Consider the following 27,354-nt stretch of genomic DNA (forward strand, 5'->3'; position numbering starts at 1 on the left):
CCCCCTCCACACCGGGCTGCGTGTCATTAACCTCTTAAAGGCTATGTTCACACAATGTATTTTTAGCTCCGTTGAAAATGACGTTCGTAATTTTGAGTCTAAAACAACGGACATCATTTAGCTGTCTGACCTCCCCTTCAATGACGGCTGTTGATACATTATACTAGTTTGGGTTACTAATTGGCCTTCGGGTGCGGCTTAATTGAAAAGTCCATTGAATTTAATAGTAAAAACAGAGACAAGAATGGTGACAAAAGAAAAACTGTGTGTGAACAACTATAAAAAAACATCCGCTGTTTGCAAAAGACTTTTGAAAATAATGATCATGTTCATTATTTTGACGCCCGCGGTAATAACGGCTGTTATTTAATGCATTGTGTGCATTGGACGTCTGTCTTCCCATTGAGTTCAATGCATTGCCATTGCAGTCAGTTAAATCACGGCAGAAACTGGCGTTTTTTTAAATATCAAAATCAGACGCCTTTTCTCTATTTTTGACGTTGTGTGAATATAGCTAAACGTCATGACCTATTGCGGCATTTAAGAGAGTCAGTGACGCAAGCGGTACCTGTCACTGACTGATCAGTTTCCCTGATGGATTCACATACAGTCTGCTCTAATATTACTGATAATAACAATCCTATGCAATCAAGTCTCCTAGGGGGAATTCTAAAGTGTAAAAAAAAAAAAATGTAAATCACCCTCTTTCCTGCTATACAAATGAAAATATGTAAAAAGAAAAAAAAATTATCGTACTGTGCAGAATTGTCCGCTCCATTAAAATATAACAATATTATTCCAGCAAAGTGAACAGCATAAATGAAAAGAGGAAAACAAGCACGGTTATTGCTGATTTTTTTATTATATAGTATGTATTATTATATATCAGAAAACATTTACATCAATATGATAAAAATAAAAACTATGGATCATGGCACAAAAAATGAGCCCCAAACCAGCCCTGTAGGTGGAAAAAAAAAACAAACGTTATGGCTCTTAGAAGGCGAGCAGGAAAACACTGCTTGGTTGTGACCTGGGCATCCATGCATCAATGACCTTTGGTCATGAAGGGGTTAATAGAATTTAATAACTAACCTTATATTAGATTCAGAAGATTCTTAAGTTTGGGAGTTGGTGGGAGGCATAGTTCTTCCTAATCGCTTGTCCGTCACTGATCACTTCTTTCTTAGCATTTATATTTCACAAGTTGTCATCACACTCATTACTGCTCATATATCTTTTTCCTCCTTTTCTTCTCCTGTTCATTCTTGAAGTCAAACAATAACATTGACTCCAAAAATATAGGTCTTCATCTCATATTAAATAATTCATGGTGACGTTTAGGCTCGCATAGAGCTACACGTTTTTCTGTAAGGAATGCAATAAGACTTTTATGTATACAAGTCAAGGATTTAGCAGGTCTAAAGCACTGATGGATTCTTTTTCAGTATGTAGCAGGGCACTGCGGCTTGTATCAGTAGTGCTTTAACTTACATTACTGATTGGGTCCAGGATGACCATTATATGTTGAAAATATTGTGAAACTCTGTGAAAACTGGTAATTGGTTTTGAAGCCCCAATACAATCATCCCAAAATGAGAAAAATGAAGATTTAAAGAAAAAAAAATAAAAGACAAAGATTTAAAGAAAAAAAAAACAGATAACTAATATGGTTAAAGCAAATCCTTACATAAAGCAGTTGGAAATAGCTACTGGATACTGGATATGTAGAGGCCTGGAGCATTTCCAGGGTCCTGTACAGATTACACAGGGTCCCAGAAATATAAAATATTGCCACCCTCACTTGGTGCCCAAAAGAGCAACTCATCCTGGAACAGGTAAAGAGCAACACAGGAAACATAGTTTTACACTGTATTGAAGAGAGGAGATACTAGACACACAGCAGTACAGGACATGTAGTATCACACTGTACTGTAGAGAGGAGATACTAGAGACACAGCAGTACAGGACATGTAGTATCACACTATACTGTACAGAGGTGATACTAGACATACACAGCAGTACAGGACATGTAGTATCACACTGTACTGTAGAGACAAGATACTAGACACACACAGCAGTACAGGACATGTAGTATCACACTGTACTGTAGAGAGGAGATACAAGACACACACAGCAGTACAGGACATGTAGTATCACACTATACTGTAGGGAGGGGATACTAGACACACACAGCAGTACAGGACATGTAGTATCCCACTATACTGTAGAGAGGAGATACAAGACACACACAGCAGTACAGGACATGTAGCATCACACTGTACTGTAATGGAGATACTAGACACACACAGCAGTACAGGACATGTAGTATCACACTGTACTGTAGAGGAGATACTAGACACACACAGCAGTACAGGACATGTAGTATCACACTATACTACATCACCCAGCCCAGTGAGTGAAGTCACAGCTGGGTGTAAGCAACTATTTCAAGGGGAATGATGAAGAAACCAATTAAAACAGGGATGGGCAATTAATTTTCTCATGGGCCACATGAAAAATTGAAATAGTTTTTGAGGGTTCTTGAGACTAGTACTTGGGGACGGTGGAGAGGGGTGTGGTGGGGAGGGGGTCAGTGTGTGTGTGAGTGGGGGGGGGGGGGGGTAGAGCAGACTCACAGGTGACGTCTTCTTTGATCTGAGGCATCAATTTCCCTATTCTTCTCCATCTGGCCCAGGCCTCCAGGATGATTTTTTCCACCATCATCAATTCATCTCTTCAGAACCTGCCAGACAAACATATCAGGCTCCGCACTTTTCTTTCAACTTCCTTCCTTTTTTCCTACCTATAAGGTCCCATACAGTAGTAATTCTGCTGTTTAGTGTCATAGAACGGCCACCGTCTGTGAAGTTAATCTCGTCCGGTATTGCAGTACCGGACGGATGAACGTCATTTCTTTTTTTTTGGAATACGGGCGCATTTAGTTGTGCCCGCATTCCAATTAATGTTGTGTGAACTTGCAAATACATTGTGTGAACTTAGCCTCAGACTGGAAAGGATACACAACTTCCTGCAGGATATACAGCAGCTGATAAGTACTGGAAGACTTGAGATTTTTAAATAAAGGTCAAAAAAATTACAAATCTATATAAGTTTCTGTCACCAGTCCATTTAAAAAGAAAAAGATATTCGCTAGAGTTCCCCTTTTCTATGGGGTAGTCTAGAACAGTGCTTCCCAACCTTTTCCACCTCGGGGCACCCCTTGGAAAAAAATTTTTCCTTGGGGCACCCCTACTAAATAATGTTCTACAAATTAAGAAAACCGTCATACAGTGACTCACAGGTGACGTCTTCTTTGATCTGAGGAGTCACTTTCCTTTTTCCTCTCCATCCAGTCCTCCATGATGATTTCTTCCAGCTACTTTTCATCTCTTCAGAACCTGCGAAACAAACAATTAAGGCAGAGGTGCCCCCATATACTAATAATGCCCCCAGAGGTGCCCCCATGAGCTAATAATGCCCACAGAGGTGCCCCCATGAACTAATAATGCCCCCAGTGGTACCCCCATACACTAATAATGCCCCCAGAGGTGCCCCCATGAACTAAAAATGCCCCCAGAGGTACCCCCATATACTAATAATGCCGCCAGAGGTGCCCTCATGAGCTAATAATGCCCCCAGAGGTGCCCCCATATACTAATAATGCCCCCAGAGGTGGCCCTTATGAACTAATAATGCCCCCAGAGGTGCCCCCATGAACTAATAATGCCCCCAGAGGTGCCCCCATGAGCTAATAATGCCCCCAGAGGTGCCCCCATGAGCTAATAATGCCCCCAGAGGTGCCCCCCATGAACTAATAATGCCCCCTGCTCTGCCCCTAAAAAAACCAAACATCCTACTCACCTAATCCGCGCTGTGGCTGCAGGCAGAAGCTCTCATCCTCCTCTTCTGGCTCCATCTTTCGAGCCGTGGGGACGGGACGTCCGGCAGGCGTGATGACGTCACATCATCACGCCAGCCGGAGAGGTCACGTCCCGGCCTCCCATAGGCTGCTGTTATGTAGTGTCGGCAGCCTATGGGAGGGAATGTAGGGGCAGGATGCTGACACTTCCTGCTCCTACATTATGCTCACTTTAATGTTCCGCCCGCTCACAGTGCGGGCGGAACATCAAAGTGATCTGTGCATCCCGAGAAGCTGCGCCGCCTCAGCTTCTCGGGATGCTTAAAGTGACAGCGCACATTTCCCACCGGGATCCCGCAGCACCCCTGGCGGGTTCTCCCAGCACTCCAGTGTGCCGCGGCACCCCGGTTGGGAAACGCTGGTCTAGAACACCCCACTACCTATTCATTGGTATAGACAGCTACCATCTCACTCCTTAAATCGGCTGTCCTTAGCTCAGCAGAATGTCTGATTTTCCCTATAACAAGGGCCGAATGGATATCAAGTACAGAATACTAAACCACTAGTGAGTAAAAGATGACCATTAGGTAATGCACGTTCAGGCTACTTATATACGGCAGCAAATAAACCTGAATAAGGGGGCTTGTAGGGTCCTTATACTAATCATAAGAGAGGTTATGAGAGGTTCTGTGACATTACGATGACTTGTGCTGGTGGTATATGGTACTCAGGGTCAGATGATAAGCATATCATAGGATATTCTCTAAGTGCTATCCACACACTTCCTCTTCAGCTCATTAAATGAAAAGACTTTACATGAAAGGAGAAGAAGTGTCATCTTTACTAAGAATCATTTTTATGACCCAAATGCTTCATTTATCTGGGTAACAGGAAAGACTGATTTAGAAACCCTCAGTAGTACAACTCATTGTTTAGATCATTATGGACTTTGTTTCAAAAGTTGCCAAATTCGTTGCAGTTTGTCTCAGCTTCTATCCGAACAAAAATAGCACAAATGTAACATTAAAAGTAGCTGTGAAATGTTAGATTAGAATATGTGGCTCACTGTATAGAGATAACATTGGTAAAGAACTCATTACATCTCGCGCACATGAGCAGACTTTGGATACATAAGGGCTTCTTGGGCTAAAAATCCTTAATAGGACACCACTGTTATCCTAAGGAAGTCTCATACTTCAGTGTAGTGTTGTACTTTAGAGGATTGTTTTATCACCAATGTCAATAGCGAAAAAGTTCCCTCCATATCTATGACAAATAGGGTGTTTGTAACAGCACCAGCTGGTCACTAGACAGCAAGGTTTGGCTTTACCTTTATCAGTCACCTTCTCAGCACCCTAATTGTGGCTCCTCGTACTTATATACATTAACCCTTCAGAACGGTAACAGGGTAAATGTGTGCTCTTAAAAGGGAACATCTATCCCATAAAAAATGCACAAAAAGCACAAAAGCTTATAGCTGCACTCAGTAATCCCCTACTGATAGTTTTTTACTTGTCTATGCTGCTCCTAGCCCCAGATTCAAACTTTTACAAATGATCCCAGTTTTACATCATGGCACCAGCCAGGAAACTACATATCCCAGCATGCATTGCACCTCAGAGCCAACTGCCAGGTATCCACCCCTGCCAGTATCTATATTGCTGTCTATCTATTTATCTACATAGAAATATTAGAGAGATGAAACAACAGTGTCTCCTTTGCCCTATACTACTCAGGAAAGGTTTTTTTTTCCCTGCTTTTGGTCAAGTGATCACTGTGTGATGTTAGTAGTGGGCGGGGCTACAGATTAGGTGCTACAGCTTACCTGGCAACAAAAGAGCCAGACATCATGTGACCTCTGTCTCAGAAGGGAGGGGAAGGACAGAGGAGTGGAGACGGAATGGAACAGGAAGTGAAGATTTTCAGCAGCTTTAGGGTGTCAGGATGTGCTGCAGTCAAACAGACCAATTTATGTAATAGAAAACTTTTACACACAAGCTTAGATTATTGGGGGGGGGGGAGAATGAAGAGGATTAAATAATTCTTTACTGGCCTTCCCTTTAATGCTGATATTGAGCCCCTGAGAACCCCCTTGACACATACACAGCTATTACTTATTCTCTCTATATTAGGGGATTTAATTTACCTTCCTTCTACTACTACACAGTACACTATTATAAATTACATGAGGATGGAGTAGAGTGTTATTGATTGTATAGAGATACTGTTGTTAAAGAACTCACTAAATCTCACACACCCCTGAGGAAACCCCTCATCAGGGCTCAAGCTTAAGGAACCCCTAACCCTTAAAGGGGTTATCCAGCGTGGGGGCACTTTTTGGGGGGGACCGGGGAGGAGGTGGCTGAAATAAAAGACGTCCACTTACCTCCCCAGTTCCAGCGGCGGGTCCCGCATCACGGCCGCTTCTTGGTGTCTGACGCCGCCCGAGACGCTACGTCTCAGGGCCGCTCAGCCACTCAGTGAAGGAGACGGGATCCGTTTGAAGTCCGCTCGGATCCCGCCTCCTTCACTGAGTGGCTAAGCGGCCCTGAAACGTAGCGTCTCGGGCAGCGTCAGACACCAGGAAGCGGCCGGGAACCAGGCACCGGAGCGCCGTGATGCGGGACCTGCCGCTGGAACCGGGGAGGTAAGTAGATGTCTTTTATTTCAGCCACCTTCTCCCCGGTCCCCCAAAAAAAGTGCCCCCACGCTGGATAACCCCTTTAAGGTTCCTGGAAGCCCTTGTTGAGAATCATAGCTACGCTGTATGAGGAGTGTAGATTACTTTTCATATTGTATAAAATTATACCACCTGCATTATGATTACTTGCAATTACACAGCAGGAAACATGCTGATGTTGCCATGAATGTTTTTCTTAAATATAAAAATGTGATTGTCTAAGCAAAGTTTACACAGCTTGCAGAGGACTGGAATTAAAATCCCTGCCGTTCTTCTTCCAGCTGATATCTGTTTTGCAAATCTCTCATTCAGCCTCTACAAATCTGTATAAAAGTACAAGACAGCCAAGACCCTGTAGAAACCAGCACTGTGGTCCACAACAAGCAAACCAATATGTTGAAACTGTCTTTTCTGGCTGGAGATTTATGTATGTGCCTGACCGAAAACATCTTTTAGGTGGTATTGTGCTTATATAATGTTCACATAATAATATGGATAAAAGCAACACTGGAATGGCAGTCCTACATGTAGACTATTGTATCTGGCGGTATTATTGTACCTGTCCTTTTGCCTTTTTATTATAATAAAATTGGTATTATCGCTAAAGACTAATTATTTACTGCCATAGGCACCAACCATATGCAGGTTTATTTCCTTGGCATCCCAAGAGAGCATGTCCCTAAATGTATTTCCACCCTCTCATTATTATATATAAGTACTAGGGGGAATCAATGAAACATTTCCAACTACTCTTTGCCTCTTTGCAGGGGTTTTGTACTAATTTTGTGCTGCATATACCTGATATTTTCCTAGAAAAAAAACATAAGAGGACGTACTGAAAAACTCGTAAGCTGGCCTTCAGTTAGGCTCTGCCCCCAATCACCCTTCTGGATTCACGCCAGCACACGCCTCTGGCGAGACCTGAGCTTGGTGCATAAATTGCGCAAAAATTTACTCTAGAGGTGGATCTGGAAAATAGGAAATACCTAACTAAAGAAAGCACTTACCAAATCAGAAAGACTAGATACTGGGGAGGGGGATACTTATTGGGAGAAATTACTTCCGGGAGCACATGTCTACCTACAAAATAGGATGAAACTACACTTTCCCTACACCCACCCACCCACTTAACTAACCCTCTCCTCAACCCACTTACCTACACACTTTACTGTGGGGGACACCAAAGGGGCATTATTACCATTTGTGAACTTTAGGTGAAGAAAGGTGAGGAGGGTGCAGGAATAATGCAGAGTCTAAGATGCTTGTCTGGTAGGTTCTGTAGAGACACATTATGACTTAAAGAAATCATCCTGGTGGTCTTGGCCGATTGAGAAGAAAAGGGAAAGTGAACATCAACCAGAGAAGGCATCAGCTGTGTGTCACTGGATGTAACTGCACTGTAATCACTTATATGGTCTGTAGTGGGTAACAGTAGGGGTAATATTATAGCAGTGTTATTTAGGCATTATGTTGTGGTATCATGAGTACCTTTCTTTGTATAGGGTGTTTTATAGGTTGGAGGGTTGGGCTAAAAAGTGATTGATAAGAATCAACACTGATAAATATAATGCGGAGGAAACATCTGGACTGTAATTATATACTAAAACGTTAGGCATCAGTGTACAAGAAAGATATAGAGAAGCTGGAGAGGGTTCAAAGATAGACAACCAGAGTAATAAATAGAATGGGAGGACTACGGTATGCAGAACGATTATCATATTTAGAGTTATTTAGTTTACAAAAATAGACACCTGAGGGGTGACCTGATAGCTGTATAAATATAATGAGGGTCAGGATAAAGATTATTGGATAGTTCCTCTGTGACTGCACAGTCACGGCAGCTTGTGAGTCGTAGCACAACCATAGTCACTTGTACAAGTAAAGGAGTTGCACAACTCGGTGACTCTTGGTCAGGTGAGTGGGAATCACTGTGAACCTGTACCTTCCACAATTCATCATATTATACACTGCATACTCTACATTCATTATGTATATAAACTGTACCCCCTGGAATTCATTATATAATACACTGTACCCCCTGCAATTCATTATATAATACACTGTACCCCCTCCTATTCATTATATTACACACTGTACCCCCTCCTATTCATTATATAATACACTGTACCCCCTCCTATTCATTATATAATACACTGTACCCCCTGAAATTCATTATATAATACACTGTACCCCCTGCAATTCATTATATAATACACTGCACCCCCTCCTATTCATTATATTACACACTGTACCCCCTCATATTCATTATATAATACACTTTACCCCCTGCAATTTATTATATAATACACTGTACCCCCTACATTCATTATATAATACACTGTACCCCCTGCAATTCATTATATAATACACTGCACCCCCTCCTATTCATTATTTTACACACTGTACCCCCTCCTATTCATTATATTACACACTGTACCCCCTGCAATTCATTATATAATACACTTTACCCCCTCCTATTCATTATATAATACACTGCACCCCCTACATTCATGATATAATACACTGTACCCCCTGCAATTCATTATATAATACACTGTACCCCCTGCAATTCATTATATAATACACTGCACCCCCTACATTCATTATATAATACACTGCATCCCCTCCTATTCATTATATAATACACTGTACCCCCTCCTATTCATTATATAATACACTGCACCCCCTCCTATTCATTATATAATACACTGTACCCCCTACTATTCATTATATAATACACTGTATCCCCTCCTATTCATTATATAATACACTGTACCCCCTCCTATTCATTATATAATACACTGTGCCCCTCCTATTCATTATATAATACACTGCGCCCCCTCCTATTCATTATATAATACACTGTACCCCCTCCTATTCATATAATACACTGTACCCCCTCCTATTCATTATATAATACACTGTACCCCCTCCTATTCATTATATAATACACTGCACCCCCTCCTATTCATTATATAATACACTGCACCCCCTCCTATTCATTATATAATACACTGTACCCCCTCCTATTCATTATATAATACACTGCACCCCCTCCTATTCATTATATAATACACTGCGCCCCCTCCTATTCATTATATAATACACTGTGCCCCCTCCTATTCATTATATAATACACTGTATCCCCTCCTATTCATATAATACACTGTACCCCCTCCTATTCATTATATAATACACTGTGCCCCCTCCTATTCATTATATAATACACTGTATCCCCTCCTATTCATATAATACACTGTACCCCCTCCTATTCATTATATAATACACTGTGCCCCCTCCTATTCATTATATAATACACTGTACCCCCTCCTATTCATTATATAATACACTGTGCCCCTCCTATTCATTATATAATACACTGCGCCCCCTCCTATTCATTATATAATACACTGTACCCCCTCCTATTCATTATATAATACACTGTGCCCCCTCCTATTCATTATATAATACACTGTGCCCCTCCTATTCATTATATAATACACTGTACCCCCTCCTATTCATTATATAATACACTGTACCCCCTCCTATTCATTATATTACACACTGTGTTCCCTGAAATTCATTATGAAATACACTGTGACCCTTGAAATTCATTATATTACATGCCATACCCCCTAAAATTTATTATAATACACACCATACCCCCAGTACTTCAATATAGTATACTGTATACTGAACCTCATGAAATTGCGTATAATATACACTGCATACCCAGAAATTCATTATAATATCTACTGTGTACCTGAAATTCTTTAGAAGAGACACCATAACCCCTAAAATACAGGTTTATATAATCCATACCCCATGAAATTCATTATAATATACACCATGGCCCTGAAATTCATTATAATATACACCATACCCTCTGAAATTCAATATAATACACACTGGACCCCCTGAATTTCCTTATATTACACACTATAGACCCTGAAATTCTTAATAATATAAACCATACCATGACGCCTTCTTTCCAGGTGGCCTTTCAGGGCATCTAGAGGTCATCGAGCGGGTCTCTGGCTCAGAGAAGATAAGTTGATCTGGTATGTAATCCACTTTGCATTATGAGGAGATTGATTCCTACGCTCTCACTGCATGTCCGGGTTCTGAGGTAGTTTGTTCACCTTGAGATATGGCTATGATAAATGTATCACAAAGACTCATGTACTTTGTGATGATTTCCATGTTACACATACAGTACCCCCAAAAATAAAGTTTAAAAAGTTCCCGCGCTGTATGTATATTACCGCTATCTAGTGATGTGGATGGTCCTCCGACATTAAGAAGTCACCGTAGTAGTACAGCTGAATGTTCGCACCATCGGTGACTACTTGGTGCCGGAGGACCATCCACTTGACTAGATATCGTAATTTAAATACAACTCAGGAAGTTTTTAAAATTGATTTTCAGGGGTATGTGTAATCTGGTATTTATATGTCTGCAAACAGTGCTGCTGGCTGTATTGTCCTGTGTTTCTAGTTTCAACCGCATTTTGTAGGGATTGGTTCCCTTTAAGGTAAACGTCTGGTTATTTAATCTCTTAGGTGTCTTATTCAATAGTAACTATAGCACCTATGTGGTTAAATGGGTAGGTGGGGTATGGAGCAGATAGCTCCATACATTGTGTAGTGGCCAGGTTTGTTTGCTGCTGTACTAGTCATTAACCCCTTCTTGACCAAAGGTCATTGATGCACGGATGTCCAGGTCACACTGAAGCAATGTTCCTCCTCACCTTCTAAGGGTACTATGAGATGGGCCGATAGGGGCCTGATAACTGTAAACGAGCGCCGATCTGCTTGATCAGCGCTCGTTTACTGGGCCTATTACCTGGCCCGATAATCGTTTAACAAGATGGTATACTTTACCTATTTACGCGCCAGGGCTGCTGCTGCGGTCTTCTTCTCCCTGGGTCCCGCGCGCTCTAGCTTCAGAGTGGCCTGTTAGCTGACAGGCCACTCAGCCAATCACAGGCCGTGGCGGTCCCGGCCTGTGATTGGCTGAGCGGCCTATTAGCTCAGACACCGCTATTACACGTAGCGGTGCGCGGTCGGTGCCCGATAATTATAGGTTCTAACCTATGTCAACGATCAGCCGATGACAACGATCATTTATTTTCCCATAAAATATGCTGCGAAACTGGCAAAAAATCATTTGCGCTGTCAAATTGGGGGAAAAAAGGAATTTGTTTTCATTTCAGGGAGTTTCGTGTTTACTCCATTTGCCCTATGGTAAAACTAACCTGTTATCTATGTTACTCACATCACTACGGTAACAATGATATGTAACTTGTATGACTTTTATTTTATCTGATGGCTTTTGAAAAATTAAAACCTTTTTTAAAAAACTAAATGTGTTTAAAATTTCTCTATTCCCATTCTTGTAACGCTTTTTTTTTGTCTATGGGGCTGTGTGAAGTGTCATTTTTTGCGCCTTGATCTGTACTTTCTATTGGTACCTTGTTTACATATATGCAACTTTCTGATCGCTTTTTATAACTTTTTTCTGGATTTGATGCAATCAAAAATGCGCAATTTTGCACTTTGGAATTTTTAGCGAGAGCGCTGGATAACCCCTTTAATAGTTCGGGCAATTACGCACACGGCGATACCAAATATGTTTGTTTTTTCTTTATTTATTTATATTTATAAAATGGCGAAAGGGGGGTGATTTGGACTTTTATTAGGGGAGGGGATTTTTCCTTTTTTTTACTTTAACTAGAAGTCCCCCCTGTGTATATACACAGCAATGATCCATTAGATCTGTGATACATTGCTCTGGCCTGCTGCAGACCACAGCAACATATTGTCATTGCGATGCTAAGGCCCGGTCCGGCCAGAAGAACGGGGGGGAGATCCATCCCACTAGACACCAGGAGCTAATGGCAGGCAACTGCATTAATGTACCGGCTACTTGCACATTAATGTGTGCAGGGCTGATCACACTGAAGCAGCCTGGCACACATTAAAACCTGATCACACTGAAGCAGCCCCGCAGATTAAGACCCCATACATTCATACATGTTCCGACAGCACAGGGAATCTTGAAAGGGGTAAAAAAAAATCAATTGGTTACTTTAATTCAAGAATGCAACCTCAATCTTCAAGTTATGAACAAGAAAGATAACCTGTTCTATAGTCTTTTTATTTTTCCCCATGCTTTGGAAAATCATGTCCATCTGCCATCGTTTCTATGGACTGCCTTACACATATTGCACTTTGCACTCATTTAATTGATAATGAAAATATATATCTTCGTAAGACCAACTTAGCTATTGTCTTCTGTGGAAACAATTAATATGTAATTGTCTGTCTAGGAGCAGTAATCTTTTACATGGCACATAGCCCAACACAACAGTGATTTCATGGGTTGTTTATATGAATTTTGTGGGAACATTTCGAGGTTGAACACAGAAAATTCCAGCCAGAAACTTATTCTAAATCTGTCCAAACAACTAGTCGGCTACATCCTGTGACCTCCTTGGACTTCCCTTTTATTTAGACTTAACATGATGCCCTTGTATCAACATTTTAGTTAGCACAGTAATTATAATACTTGGACATGTATTAAACGTTTCTTAATATTGAACTGTTCAAAAAATTTGATTGTAATTCCAAGGTTGTGAAATGTAGCAAACAAATGCATAACGCAGGAAATGTGTACATTAATTGAGAATATTTCACTTCGGTGAATGTAACATTTGTTTTAAACGTCCTCTCGCACAGAATTAGCTGGACAGCTTAATGTATATGTCATCACATGCACAAGGAACTACACACTTGTTCAACAGGTCCCAGAGGATGGAGTTGTTTATTGCAAACATCATCCTAAATTAAGGGTTTTAAAGGGAAAAAAAAGGTAAGGTCTTTCTCGGCAGCCCTAGTGGTGCGATGGTTCGGATCAGCTCCCCAGCAAGGTGACCACTGGGAGCTGATCCATTGTCATGGCAGCCTATTGTGTAAGCAGCCTATCTTCTCTCAAATAGATAAAAGGTAGAGATGAGTGAAGCAGTTTCGTTTTGCTTCGTACAAAGCAAAACTGATCAGCATTTGAATCCTGTGGGCTGGCGGCTCCATGAAGATGGTGAATACAGCATGGAAAATGCCTGGTAAACATGGATACAGCTTTGGCAGCCTGCGGGATTCAAACACCGATCAGTTTTGCTTCATACGAAGCACTACAAATATGCTTTGCTCTAATTAAAGGGGTACTCTGGAGACTCAAAAAATATAAATTTTTTGTTAATACATTGGTTAATAAATTTAGGGTGGCTCTAGCCAAGCGAGCAGTGATACAAATCACTGCTCACTATGGAGAGGCTGCAGCGCTGTGTTATGACGATGGGCAGCTTCCCCCTCTGCTACTGTATATAAGGATATCAGTACATAGGGGGAAAGGGACCCTGCTCTATATAGTGCTGTGCGGCAGACCTTGATCAAAGCAGGGGATCGCCAGGGGATCTACCAGGCTAGACAGCCTGACACCAACATTTCTTTTTAGCTCCCAAGTACTCCACTAATGAAACTGGGTTAATCCCATTGGAAACACATATCTAAAATTGGAACCATTTACTTGTGGTAGCATACAACTCTCTCCCTGGGGCATTAATAGAGGGAGTGCAGGGACAGGTATAAGGGGTCATCCTTTTTGGCATGAATGTATCATAGATAGTCCAGTGTAGTCTGAACAGGGAAAGTATGGACAAAGCCTGTTTTGCTACACTTTGAATCTGGGGAACACTCAAACCTGGTACAACACTTTGGACTATGATGCACCTCTAACCATTTGCCTTGGGACATCCCAGGTTGGATCACAGACCTTTGGAACACCTTTTTATTGTTTATAGTTTCCCACACAATTTTATTGTGTTATGCCAATTTTGGTGTTACCATCATTTTTGTATGGCTGTCTACATAATGTTCTTTGGTGTATATTCACTTTAGATTGGGTGTAGTTTAGATATCTTATCATTTAAAGCTACATCTTAAGGTCAAGGTCCCTTCAGAGCTGTCTTCTGGTTCTCCTTTATAAGGTGCTGTCCATCCATCACAAGATGGATGAAACCTTCCCTACTAGCCTGCCCATGGCCCCTTCAACCCTCCCATAGCCTTGATGCTAATCTGCAGGCTTCATGTCTGCCCATGCACAGGCCTCATAATGGACAGTGACTGCGTTTATGACATACGGAATCTTCGGCCACCACCCTCTGCATTATAGAGCATACTATTTTGTAACGGTTCAGGGAAGAAAAAGAGCGCTGCACCTCACACCTATGGCTGATACTAGTGCCCCTAGGCTAAATAAAAAACACATCAGAATTTTGTGTATGAATTGATCAAGCCATACTGCCCCATGTACCATCGTGCAGGTATCTAATACACATGGGTCCCTACACTAAGTCCACACCGTGCCGGTCAGTGGCCGCCAACCCCGCAGGTGTGCACAGCCAGGGAACGGGGGCCATGGGAAGGCCCTGCGACCCCCATGTCACAGGACCAGACCCAAAAACACCACACCAGAACCCGGCCAGCACCGCCGGCGGAGAAGGCCGCCCCCAAACAGCACAAGTCTGGATGAGGTATTGCACTCACCATAGCTGCTGCAGACAGAATGGGAAAAGACAGGAGGGATTAAAACCATGTGCATTCAGGTGTCTCCTGCTAATTGCGGTCATGTGGGTTGTCAGGAGGAGTGCAAGAACACTGAGAAAAGAGAGAAACAAAATACGGTTCAGGGAAGAAAAAGAGCGCTGCACCTCACACCTATGGCTGATACTAGTGCCCCTAGGCTAAATAAAAAACACATCAGAATTTTGTGTATGAATTGATCAAGCCATACTGCCCCATGTACCATCTTGCAGTTATCTGATACACATGGGTCCCTACACTAAGTCCACACCGTGGCAGTCAGTGGTTGCCAACCCCGCAGGCACGCACCGCCAGGGAACGGGGGCCATGGGAAGGCCCTGTGACCCCCATGTCACAGGACCAGACCCAAAAACACCACACCAGAACCCGGCCAGCACCGCCGGCGGAGAAGGCCGCCCCCAAACAACACAAGTCTGGATGAGGTATTGCGCTCACCATAGCTGCTGCAGACAGAATGGGAAAAGACAGGAGGGATTAAAACCATGTGCACTCAGGTGTCTCCTGCTAATTGCGGTCATGTGGGTTGCCAGGAGGAGTGCAAGAACACTGAGAAAAGAGAGAAACAAAATACGGTTCAGGGAAGAAAAAGAGCGCTGTACCTCACACCTATGGCTGATACTAGTGCCCCTAGGTTAAATAAAAAACACATCAGAATTTTGTGTATGAATTGATCAAGCCATACTGCCCCATGTACCATCGTGCAGGTATCTGATACACATGGGTCCCAACACTAAGTCAGAGGAATGGAGAGAGGTAAGGGCTTGTTCACACTTGTGTTGCTTGGCGTCCACTTTTTCCGCCGGTGGCGCCTGCGGGGTTCGGGGGGGCCCTTTGGGGTCTGGTCCTGTGGCGGTGGGGTTGCAGGGCCGTTCCGTGGCCCCCCTTCTCTGCTTGCTCACGTTTGGCAGGGATTGTGGTTGCTGACCGGCACAGTGATGTTTTTTGGTTAGGGACTCATGTGTATCAGAAGACCTGCACGTGGTACATGAGGCAATATGGTTTGGCCAAATTATATACTAACTTCTGATGTTGGTTTTAAATGTAGCTGAATAAGCTTTCGTGTCAGCCATGGGTGTGATGTGCAGCCATTTCTGTCTTTTTGGCTTGTGCATACTATTTTGTTAGCATTGCATTTTGCTTAAATTTTTTTTTTTTAATTGTAGTACAGAATTGCACAATTTTACTATGATCATTTAAGTCCTCCAGTGGTTGGCCTGTCACAGGCCCATGTGACTGCAAAGCCGTTATCTCTACCATATAGAGAAGCTCTGCTACTGTGTACACACTAATGAGAGGCCAGGTATACATAATGGTGCACATATATCATTGTGTTTGCACCATAATTATGGCAGTGTACACAAAAAGGTGTTTAAACTAGTAATTTTATGCACAAAAGGCATTTACGCAAATTTTATGCAGTTTCTGCTGGCTGTGGCAATTTTAAAATTTCGCACTAGGAGGGGGCGTGGTAGGGGAATGGTTTAGGTTAAATACTTTTTTTAGCCAGATTTATCATGTGCAAATATTTTGTTTTTAGGCAGTCCAGTCAGACCATGGCGCAGTTCTGTAGCCAAGTTGTTAGCACAAAAATAAAGCACAAAAACGTTAAGATTTCTCAAGGCCTGTTTGCCTGATCGCACATGTTCTTTGGGGTGGGCAACCCTAGCTTACCAAAGCAGAAACACCTTTTGTGAAGACAAAAAAAAGAAATTCTCGTGTATTTCATCTGTGGACCTGCCTACTTCACTGTAAGGCTATGTTCCCACAACGTAGTAATGATTGCAAAGAATGGCCGTAAATGGTCGTTAAACGACGGCCGGAAATAATGTTCATGGACTAATGTTCATGTTGTTCATTGTGATCTTTAGTATGTTGTGGGGAAAAAAAGCCTAAAAATTATACAGAACATAGAAACGGATTCACATGAGCAACTAGAAGGTGGTAGAAGCACAGTGGAATACCACTTCAGGGTACTGAGGAGGAATGTAAGTACTATGCACGTTAGGTTTATTTGTTTTAAATAACACTTATAAGGACTAAAACCCCTTTAATTGGAGCTAGAATTGAGCGAGCAGTAAAATACTTGAGTCCTCGTTACTCGAGTCAAGCATTTTTCAATGCTCAAAGGAGAAGTTCGGCAAAATTTTTTATTAATGTATTGTATGTGTTAAATAAAAATATACAAGAATTAGAACTAGAGATAAGCAAATCACTCAAAAATTTGTTATGCAAAGTTCGCGAATATTCGCACAAATTTGCGAATATTTACAATATTTGCGAAGTCCATACAAATTTCATTAAAAATAGTGGCAAGCGAACATGTTCATAAATGTTTTTACGAAAATGTCGCTAATTGTTCATTTTTGCCAATACGAACAATTTGTTCGAGGATCGCAATAGTTATGACAATCATTTTTGAACATGCTAACGTTCATCTTGTGATGTACGCAAATACATAATATACGCAACTGCGTAATGTTAGCAACTGGGTAATATACACAACTGCGTAAGTATAAACTAACATGTGCGAATGTCCGAATTTTCGAAGCGAATCTAGCTAATTCATGAATTGCAATGAGGTGAATTAAACGCCCGATTCGCTGCGAATCAGAATTTGTCAGATTGGCTTTGCTCATTTCTAATTCGAACGTCAACTTTTTTTCCTTTATGCAAAACACATTGCTTGCAATTGCTGGCATCCCCCCTTATTTTATGTCTTTAGCATAAAACTATTAAATTTTTTCATTCTAATTTGTATATTTCTTCTACACATCCCCTGAAGGAACAAAATATAAATTAAAAAAATTAAATAAAAAATAAAGAATTTTTAAGGAGCCATAACTGATGTCCAAACAATAGTTATTTGAGCAGAATGTGAGTAAGCTTGCTCAACACTAATTGGAGCAATGAAATTTTAGGATGACTATAAGTTACATTTTAGGATGACTATAAGTTAGATGAAGTGGTTGCGTCCTTGTGCATTTGAACTATGTCACATTTTAAACCTTGGTTGCTTTAATGCAGAAAGAGTTCCTCCACGTCAAATGGAGATGAAACCTGATTAAGCTAATACCTACCTCGAAAATGTTTCATTGTTTACTTAACTAAATTGGTTAAGCAAAGGAAATGTTACAATTGGTAGCCCCTAGGACAACATTTAAGTGACCTTACTTTAGTACGTCGAGCTTAAAACCTGATGAAAGACATCTTGTGAAATGAATACCTCTACGTGAAATGTGAAATTTACCTTTCTATCCTAAAGTGCAGAACAGAAAGAATAAATTAAAAGGAAAATAGATTAATGCAAGTAGTATCAAATGTAGAAATAATTCAATGTATGTCTAGGTCCATATAGTTTATAGTCTAGAAAGCACTGAAGGAAGGTATATCCTGTATTGTGAGTCGGATAACATGTTTTTAATTATCTGGGCACATAAGGTACTCTGAGAATTAACATATACATTACACTTAGGCAAACAAAATCTAAAACTGAAGATAATAGATAACATCAGTTAACAAAAAAATCTGACTCTAGAACATTCATCAAGCTTCAATCTACTTTAGATTATACAGCACAAAACGTCTCAATGACCTACAGTAATACTGTATGAAACTGTAACCCAGAATTATTAAAACACATACAGCAAAAAATGTGCAATCTATATGCAATTAAACCAGAATATGTTATTAAAGACTTAACCTAATGCTTGACCTAGAATGACTGAGAAACAAAATGGTTTGCAATCAACCAACATAGATTTCCAGAGCTAATATGTTCCATATTTTTTTATCATACATTATTTAAACTGTGCCAACCTCTATTTTAGATTAAACACTGCCAATAACATATTTTAAAGTGAATATCCACCCTTAAAAACCATTGTTTTGTTTTGATCTAAATAAATCTAAATATCTGGGCTTATTCTTTTCTGTGCATATCTTTCTGCAAGACAAAGCTCTGCATCACGAGTACAAAATTCAGGATATTCTGCATAGAACACGCTACCTGCAGCCATCACTAGGGGGAGTGTAGGTGTCTACTGGATACTTTTTTACATCAACTCAGTAATATAACAATGTACAATGGATTTGGGTGATCACTAGTGTTGAGCAGAGGAAATTGTCCGGGATCAGTAACTTCTCTGAGCCTGAACACTCTGCATTTGATTGCCAGTATCTGGAGAAATTGGATGCCACCCTAGGGCTGCCTGAAAACCATAAATACAGTCATAGGCCATAGGCTGAATCCATGTTTTCCAGGACTCCCTAGGGCAGCATCCAACTTCTCCAGGCTGGGAATTGAATGCATTGTTCGGGTTCAGAGAAGTTTCCCAATCTCTCAAATCTGCTAAATAGTAGTGATCACCCAAATCCACACAAAGAAAGGTCTTTTATAGGGCTGGCCCTCACAAAGAGAAAACTATAGTGAAGGATAAGGTGACTAATGGAATCAGCAAATGTGCAACACACACAAAAAAATAATAATAATGACAAACAAGCTCAAAATCAGGGTCTCAATCAAATTCTCTGTCTATAATATTCATTATATAATTAATTAAAAAAGCCTTAAGGCCCTCTCAATTTTGTTGTGGCCTTGTGCTAAAATAAAGAAATATCAAGTTTCCCCCCATAAATTTGCTCTAAATACCCCATGATATTGCAATAATTATTGCAAATCTATTAAACAAAAGGATAAACTAACATTTTTCATAGACGTAAGTATCCCGATCCTTTGCAGTGACACTTGAAATTTATCTTTGGACATCGCCCATTTCACTTGATCGTCTTTGTGATGTTTCTATATCTTGATTGAAATCCAAATATGGTAAATTAAGATATTCAACTTTATTTGGAAAAATATACACCTGACAATCAGAAAAAAAAAAGCCAAGCTATTTGGAAGAAGAACTGCCGGTACAGCTCAAAGAGAAGATTGTGTGGAGGCACAGACCTACAGAAGGAGGCCAAAATATTCTGCTGCAATGAAAGTTCCCAAGATCCCAGTGGCCTCCATAATTCTTGAATGGAAGAAGTTTGGAGAAAAACAGAACTGTTCCTGCATCTCACTGCCCCACAAAACTAAGTATTCAAAACTGGTAAAAGAGGTCACTAAGAACCCAATGGTCACTCTTGGGTCTTCTGTAAGCTGTGAACTCTCTGGATATGGAAGAGCTAAAACAACATACTAATAATGTTAAAGCCAAACAACAACAGCAACTGTCAGGCTCATTGGAGTTTTAATTACCAATAGCACAGCTTAGAGGGAATAATGCCTGTGTCTAGTGGGACAAACTTTCAGAAGCCATCACTGCAGCACACATATCTGGGCTTTTTGACAGTGACCAGAAAAAAGCCTCTATTCAGTAGAAAAGCCATGAAAACACTAAAACGCAGTATCGCAGAGGATTTGACTGTAAAACTTGTAGTGCGAATTCCACTGCAAATGTGGTACGCGTGAATGTGTAGTAGTACAGTAATACCCAATGAGCAACTTTTTTATTATTATTATTTTATAAAATACTTTATTGATTTTTTTCAAAAAGCAAAAGAAATAAACAAAATTAGCAATTAAAATAAGATAATCTTTTCTACAAGATTTCTCACCTTCCCCCCCCCACACACACACACACACACACACTCCCCAAGCACGGTAAGCATATATTCCAATAAAAACAATATTAAAAAAAAAATAAAAAAATGAAATAACTTCCATCTCCAGGGTACCATCACTCACTTTTACAACTCTTGAATTTAGTCTGAGAGGGATGTCCCTCCCGATGTCCACCATTTGAATATTACCCCCATGTATATATTTCCCATATATTTCTTTTAACCTAAATCTATTTTCGTCCTTAAAGGGAAATATCCACCCCGTGGCCCCAGGCAGAAACTGACATACAGTGACATAAAGGTCAATATACTTACCACATCGCTCCCGGTCCCGTCCCGGATCCCGTTGTTGACACGGAGAAATCTCCGATTCTTCTTCTTGCGCCCATTATGGTAATGAGCGCCGCCGGGCCCGAAGTCCAGCCTTCTCCCCGCCTCCGACACTTGATTGACGCCGGGTCTTCTTCCTCCTCGTCTTCTTTCTTCTCGCCGGATCCCGCGCAGGCGCCGTGACGGTCGTTTTCGGCACATGCGCAGTTCACAATTGAAGCCGCTCCGCAGCTTCACTGTTTACTGTGCGTGCGCCGATTGTCTCGAGCATGTATCCTGTTTACCGCGCAGGCGCAGAAGAGGTGACGAGACCATTGCAACGGCGCTGGCGCGGGAATTCGTCAGAAGACTAAAGACTGAAGACGTCAATCAAGTTCCAGGAGGCGTGGATGTGCGGCGACGAGAAGAGGACCTCATGAATAAGTTGGACTCGTGAATGGTTCCCTTTAAACTATTCTTGGCCGGGCCCAACAGGTCAGCCTAAAGATCCCCCATCTTTCTCTTCTTCTTCATTTATCAAACCACTGCCAAATCTCTCACCCATCATATCCACACATCCAACCTCAAGTTTTCTCTCCTCACATTTAATATCATAGGGGTTCATTCAAGCCTTGCCCAACTAGGCCCCACCAGGCCAGACGAGACCACCCACCACTCTCTTCCCATATACCTAAGAAAACTATTTCCAATATAGACATCCAGGGCCACTCCTTCCAGTTACTTAAAGCACACTGCTTAAACATAAAAGCCTCTGCTCCACCTGCCCGATCCCACCCACCCCTATGGCGGCGGAGTACGAGAAGAAGAAGAAAAAAAAAAGATTAGTAATAATAATAATAATAATAATAAAACCGCAACCCAATCATCTCTATGCCAATTTCAAAAACATTAGTTTTTTTCCTTCAATAAGAGTTTCAATCATCCACACACTTCCTTAGGGTTAACCACCTTTTCTTATTATACCAGACCATATCTCAGAATCTTATTAGCTACCTCCTTCTATTCTATTATTGTCTGTGCTTTTTTTCCCATCCATTTTCTTACAATCAACAAACGTGCAGCAACAAAATATTTTATATACCACCCCAGGTAGCACTCTACCCATTGTAGATATATTTCCTAACAGTGCACACGTATAATCTATAAACTTGAACATGCCATTGCAAAACTCTCTTATCTTCCTACATCCCCACCAATGGTGATCAAAATCCCAACATCTTATACATTTACTTCTCTCACCATTCTTCCATCTCTTAATATCCCTTAAAGAATAATAAATTCTGTGGATAATAAAAGAAAAAAAAAAAGCTAGATTACTTTGTGTTTCCTATCCGTGAGATGCTATTTTGCCAAGTTATATACAACAGTCCAAAATTGCATCGATTTTTCCCCTATCACCCTCTCCCACTTCTCCTGTGACAATATGCTTGTGTTGTCTGCTATCAGCTCACCCACCCACTTATATATTTTTGCCATTTTTTGCCACAGATTTATTTGTACAGGTTATTGCCAATAGAGAGCTAGCACCAATGTATCAATGGACTTTGTGACAAGTGGTACCAGCACCATATTAAATAACTCTTCAAAATAATTGGCAATGTAGCATGACGCTTTGCAGTAGGTGTTTGCAAACCTCCAAAGAATGTGAATGGTTACCTGTCAGAATACCTTTATGGAGAACAAACAAGAGTTGCCTGATCTGTTCTACAGATAAACCCATGTACAGAGAATATACACAGGAGTTTACCTGCAGTGAACACATGGTCTACAGTATATTAGTTAATTCACACACATTGGACGTATAGTGTAGATTCTAGTAAATATAATCTAGCTAAGGTGAAATTGTCCTTTAACATATCGTAGCTAACAAAGCTTACATTCTTCTTCTATATAGCATAGGATCACCTTGTGATCAGTGTCAGGAAATGGCCTCCATCATCACACCCAGCAAGTGACTAGCAATATGATACTGAGCAAAAAGGCCACCAGCATCATACCAAGTAAATGGCTACCTTCATCATATAACACGTATCCTCCATTATTATTCTCAGCGCGTAGACCTCTATCGTCACAGCCATCAGGTTTTGGAATCTGTTCAGATTAATTAAAGGAATTCCTATATGACTAGCTAAAAATAAAGAGAACTCAAATTTCGGAATCTGTGTATTTATTCACGTGCACCATCTCAACCTCATTTGAGGTCTTTCTCAAGCAATAACATAGTGCAACATATATGAAAAAGACAGGGCCGGCTCCAGGTTTATGTGGGCCCTTGGGCGACAGAGCCTCAGCGGGCCCCTTTGTGGAGGATACATATCTAGCTAGAGAGATATTATATATATATATATATATATATATATATATATGAACATATGTGCCTCCAAATAGTATTCAGGTGGCTCTGTGCTATATGTTTTCTGTACTTCAATATGGGAGTTGGGCCCCTCTGGGCATCCATGTAGCCACCCTCCCCCAGTTGTAGCCTGCCCAGTAAGGATAATCCCCAATGTAGCTATCCCCCTGTAGTACATGTCCTGTGCAGGTCACATTGCAAAGACTCATATGTAGCTACATCCAGGACACAGGGCTGCTAAACACTCATCTCTACTTGCTGTCAGTGAATGGAAAGGCTGTAACTCTGCTTTGATCAAGTCCTTTTCACACATCTTTTGATTTGTTATAATGTATCAGTGCAGGTTAGGTCTATCAAGGATCTCTGCTTGCTATCAGTGACTGGAATTTTAATTTATATTGGGGAATTGAGGAAAAAAAAACTACAGCCATATAGCCTTAGATTTCTTCTAACACCCCTATACACCTGTATGCTCAGCCTCAGCCTAGTATGAACATTTAATCTGCTCCTGTCTTATGGCTCCTGCACTGATGACCTCCTCACAGAGCAGCAGAAAGGGTTAACAGCTGAAGCTTCTTGAGGTCTGCAGTGCAGGAGCAGATAAGACATAACAGGTCCCTGCTGTTAACCCCTAATGGTCTGCAGTGGGAGCAGTGAACAGGTCACAGGACTGGTCAAGACACAGAAGTACCTGTGAAACCCCGAGAGAGCTTGGTGTTAGGACACTGAAGAGGCAGCCCAGCCTGATAGAGAGTGACACAGCACTAAGTAGGAAACTTCATTCCACAGTGCTGCTATGTAATTCTCTCTCCCCGCCCCCAGCACCGGAGCCCCTCCCCCCTCCCCGGCAGTTGTACTGATTGCTTCAGTGCCGGTGTCACTCCTGGATCTCCTTCATCTTGCTGCAGCCGCGGTGACAGGGGGGAAAGTAGCAAAATTGGGCACCTAGGGGCGCTGTGGGCCCCGGCATCTGCCCAAGTAAGCCGGGTGCTGACGCCGGCCCTGGAAAAAGATGTTATTTCAAGTCGAAATATTGCATTGTTTAGTCACATGGTCCCAGATTTATAGTATACACTATACTGGCAGTTAGACATTATGACACTGAGTGTTTTTTACACATTTGTAGTTTTTTGCATTTTATCTATTTATGTTTGTGGTAATGTATTGGGAATTTGGAATAAATATGTGCTAAGTAGTGTTGAGCGAGCACTAAAATGCTCAAGTGCTTGACTTAAGTAATGAACCCCATTTAAATTAATTGGAGACTTGAGTGTTTAATTAAGTGACCCCTGAGTGGAGGGTGCCTGGTTCACCTTTAAGGGATGTGTAAACAAAGTGTACAAACATTTGAATGAAAAAATGCAACAGATTATTGCAAGACACATTGGAACTCTGGCGGTATGAAGGCAATTGATGGCATACCCCCTGAGTTGTAATGTGTCTTTTAGTAACATACAGTATTGCATTTGGTTTGGTTCTAATTTTTATATATTTTGTTTACACATCCCTTAACCTTTAGGGGACACAGCCAGTTTTCGTTGCCGCGCGACCCCGCTCTGAACTCCCATAGCTGCACCAGGACGTGCAGTAACGTCCTCGTGCAGCTATAGGTTAAAGGGTCAAAATATACAATAATAAGATTGAAAAGATGCAATATGTTACTGCAAGACACATTAGAACCAACGGCATACCACCGGAGTTCTAATGTGTCTTGCAGCAACCTGAGCAACCTGATGCTCCATAAAAAAGCATGACTTCTGAACACTAGTGCTAAGTTGTAAGTATATTATCTACTTCCTACATTTTGACATGCTATTACTTCCTGTCACATTGTAATTACCACAAAAAGACACAATGGTATATTAAGTAAATGGCCCAGGGAAATGGCCTCTATCAACAAACCCAGCATTGTACTTACCTATGTCTTATGTTATGTCATACATAGAGCGTCCAGAACACAAAATATGCCAGAAAATTGGGAATGAAGCATATATTTACAAAATTTTTAGGCATTTCAGATTTTTATTGTTTTCTGTAAAAGTACATTCTTCTTAAATCCTTTCCAGGGTAGAGTATTCTCCAAATGTTTCCCTAAAGCCACAACACTGGCATGCATCCTAAATGTTTTAGTATACCTCAAACAATACAACATTACCATTGTGCTTCAGTCATAACAGTTATCAAAAACTTGACACCATTTGGCAAAGAAGCAAATCACCCTACACAACAATGCGGATGTTGGGCACCAGGCCTTTCTTCTTCAGGCCAACTCAACATTTTGAGGTAAAAACACAAAGATGCCCATTCTGACAAGTAATTCATTTCCTATTCCTAAAACGATAGTGGAAAGTAAAGAATGAAAAAAAGCACAGCAAATAGAAGTAACCTGCTTTATGTGGTTAGATAATGTCAGGATGGTATCTTTGCGGAGCGTTATGCGTCCCTCTGCTCGTGCTCTGCGGCCGAGAAGGCGCTGATATTCTCTTATTCTGTTCTGTGTTTTGTTTTGCTGTGTCTGAACACTGGTTTAATTGCTCTCTTTGGGAGACACACCCGACTTCACCTGCTGAGTTCTGTCTGGCCATGTCAGGGTTAATCTGTGTTTTGGTTCTGCTGTGACTGACAGGTCATCCTGCCAGTGGATCTGTTTTGTTCTCAGGTGTCTGTCCTTGGAGATCAGGGGGATGGTCCAATGATGTTCGGGATCAGAACCCTGACCTCCTATATAACCTCCTCAGTCTGGGATATCTTGGCCGGTTATTGACTTAGTCTCTGCCTGCTTGTATCTTCTGTGTATTTGCTATTCCTGATCTTTGCCTTATTCCTTGGCTTCCCTTGCTTGCCGCCTGCCCTTGACCATATTGCCTGGACTTTGACTACGTTTATTGGATATTGATTTTGTACTTTTGCTGCCCGATTGTTGTGACCCGGACTGTTGACTATTCTTCATTGTGTTTGTCTGTCTGTCTGTTTGTCTTGTCTTTGTGTCCCACCTAGCCAGTGCAGGGACCGCCGCCAAGTTGCTCGCCGCCATCTTAGGGCGGATTGTGGCAAGTAGGTAGAGGACAGTGGGCGGGGCTGAGCTTAGGGCTCACTGTCTTGTCTTGTCCTGCTGTCCGGATCCTAACAGAAAAACCGGCCATACTTTTTTTTTTTTTTTTTCTCTCCACCTTGCTATGGACCCCATGAAAGCTCTGGTTGAGCAAATGCAAAGTCTCAACCAGCTTGTTCTGGACCTTACGCAACGGGTGCAGCAGGTAGAGTCTTTCCTGTGCCAAAATGCCATGCTATCTGCTGCTGTTCCCCCAGAACCTCCAGTGCAGCTTCCTAAAAGGTTCAAAGGCGAAAGAAAGGCCTTTCGAATCTTCAGAGAGGGATGTAAGTTGTTTTTCAGACTTTGTCCCCGGTCCTCTGGGGATGAGAGCCAGAGAGTAGGCATAGTTATGTCACTCTTACAAGGACCTCCGAAGGAGTGGGCCTTTTCTTTGCCTCCAGATGCCACTGAGTTATCTTCTGTGGATCAGTTTTTCTCTGCATTGGAGTTACTCTATGATGACCCTGACAGGGCAGCAGCAGCTGAGAGGCAGTTGACTACTTTGAGACAGGGCAAGCGACCGGTGGAGGAGTATTGTGCTGAGTTCCGCCAATGGTGCGTTCCATCCGGATGGAATGATCCTGCACTTAGATGCAAGTTTAAGCAGGGGTTATCTGATGGCATTAAGGATGCCTGGACAGGGCATCCAGAACCTTCCACCCTTAAGCAGGCCATGAATTTGGCTATTCGTATAGACCGCAGGCTCCGTGACAGACATAGGGAGAGAGTAGACTCTGACTCTTCTAAACAATCTGTCTCCTG

Source organism: Dendropsophus ebraccatus, chromosome 6 (genome assembly GCF_027789765.1).
Source record: "Dendropsophus ebraccatus isolate aDenEbr1 chromosome 6, aDenEbr1.pat, whole genome shotgun sequence".
NCBI lineage: Eukaryota > Metazoa > Chordata > Amphibia > Anura > Hylidae > Dendropsophus > Dendropsophus ebraccatus.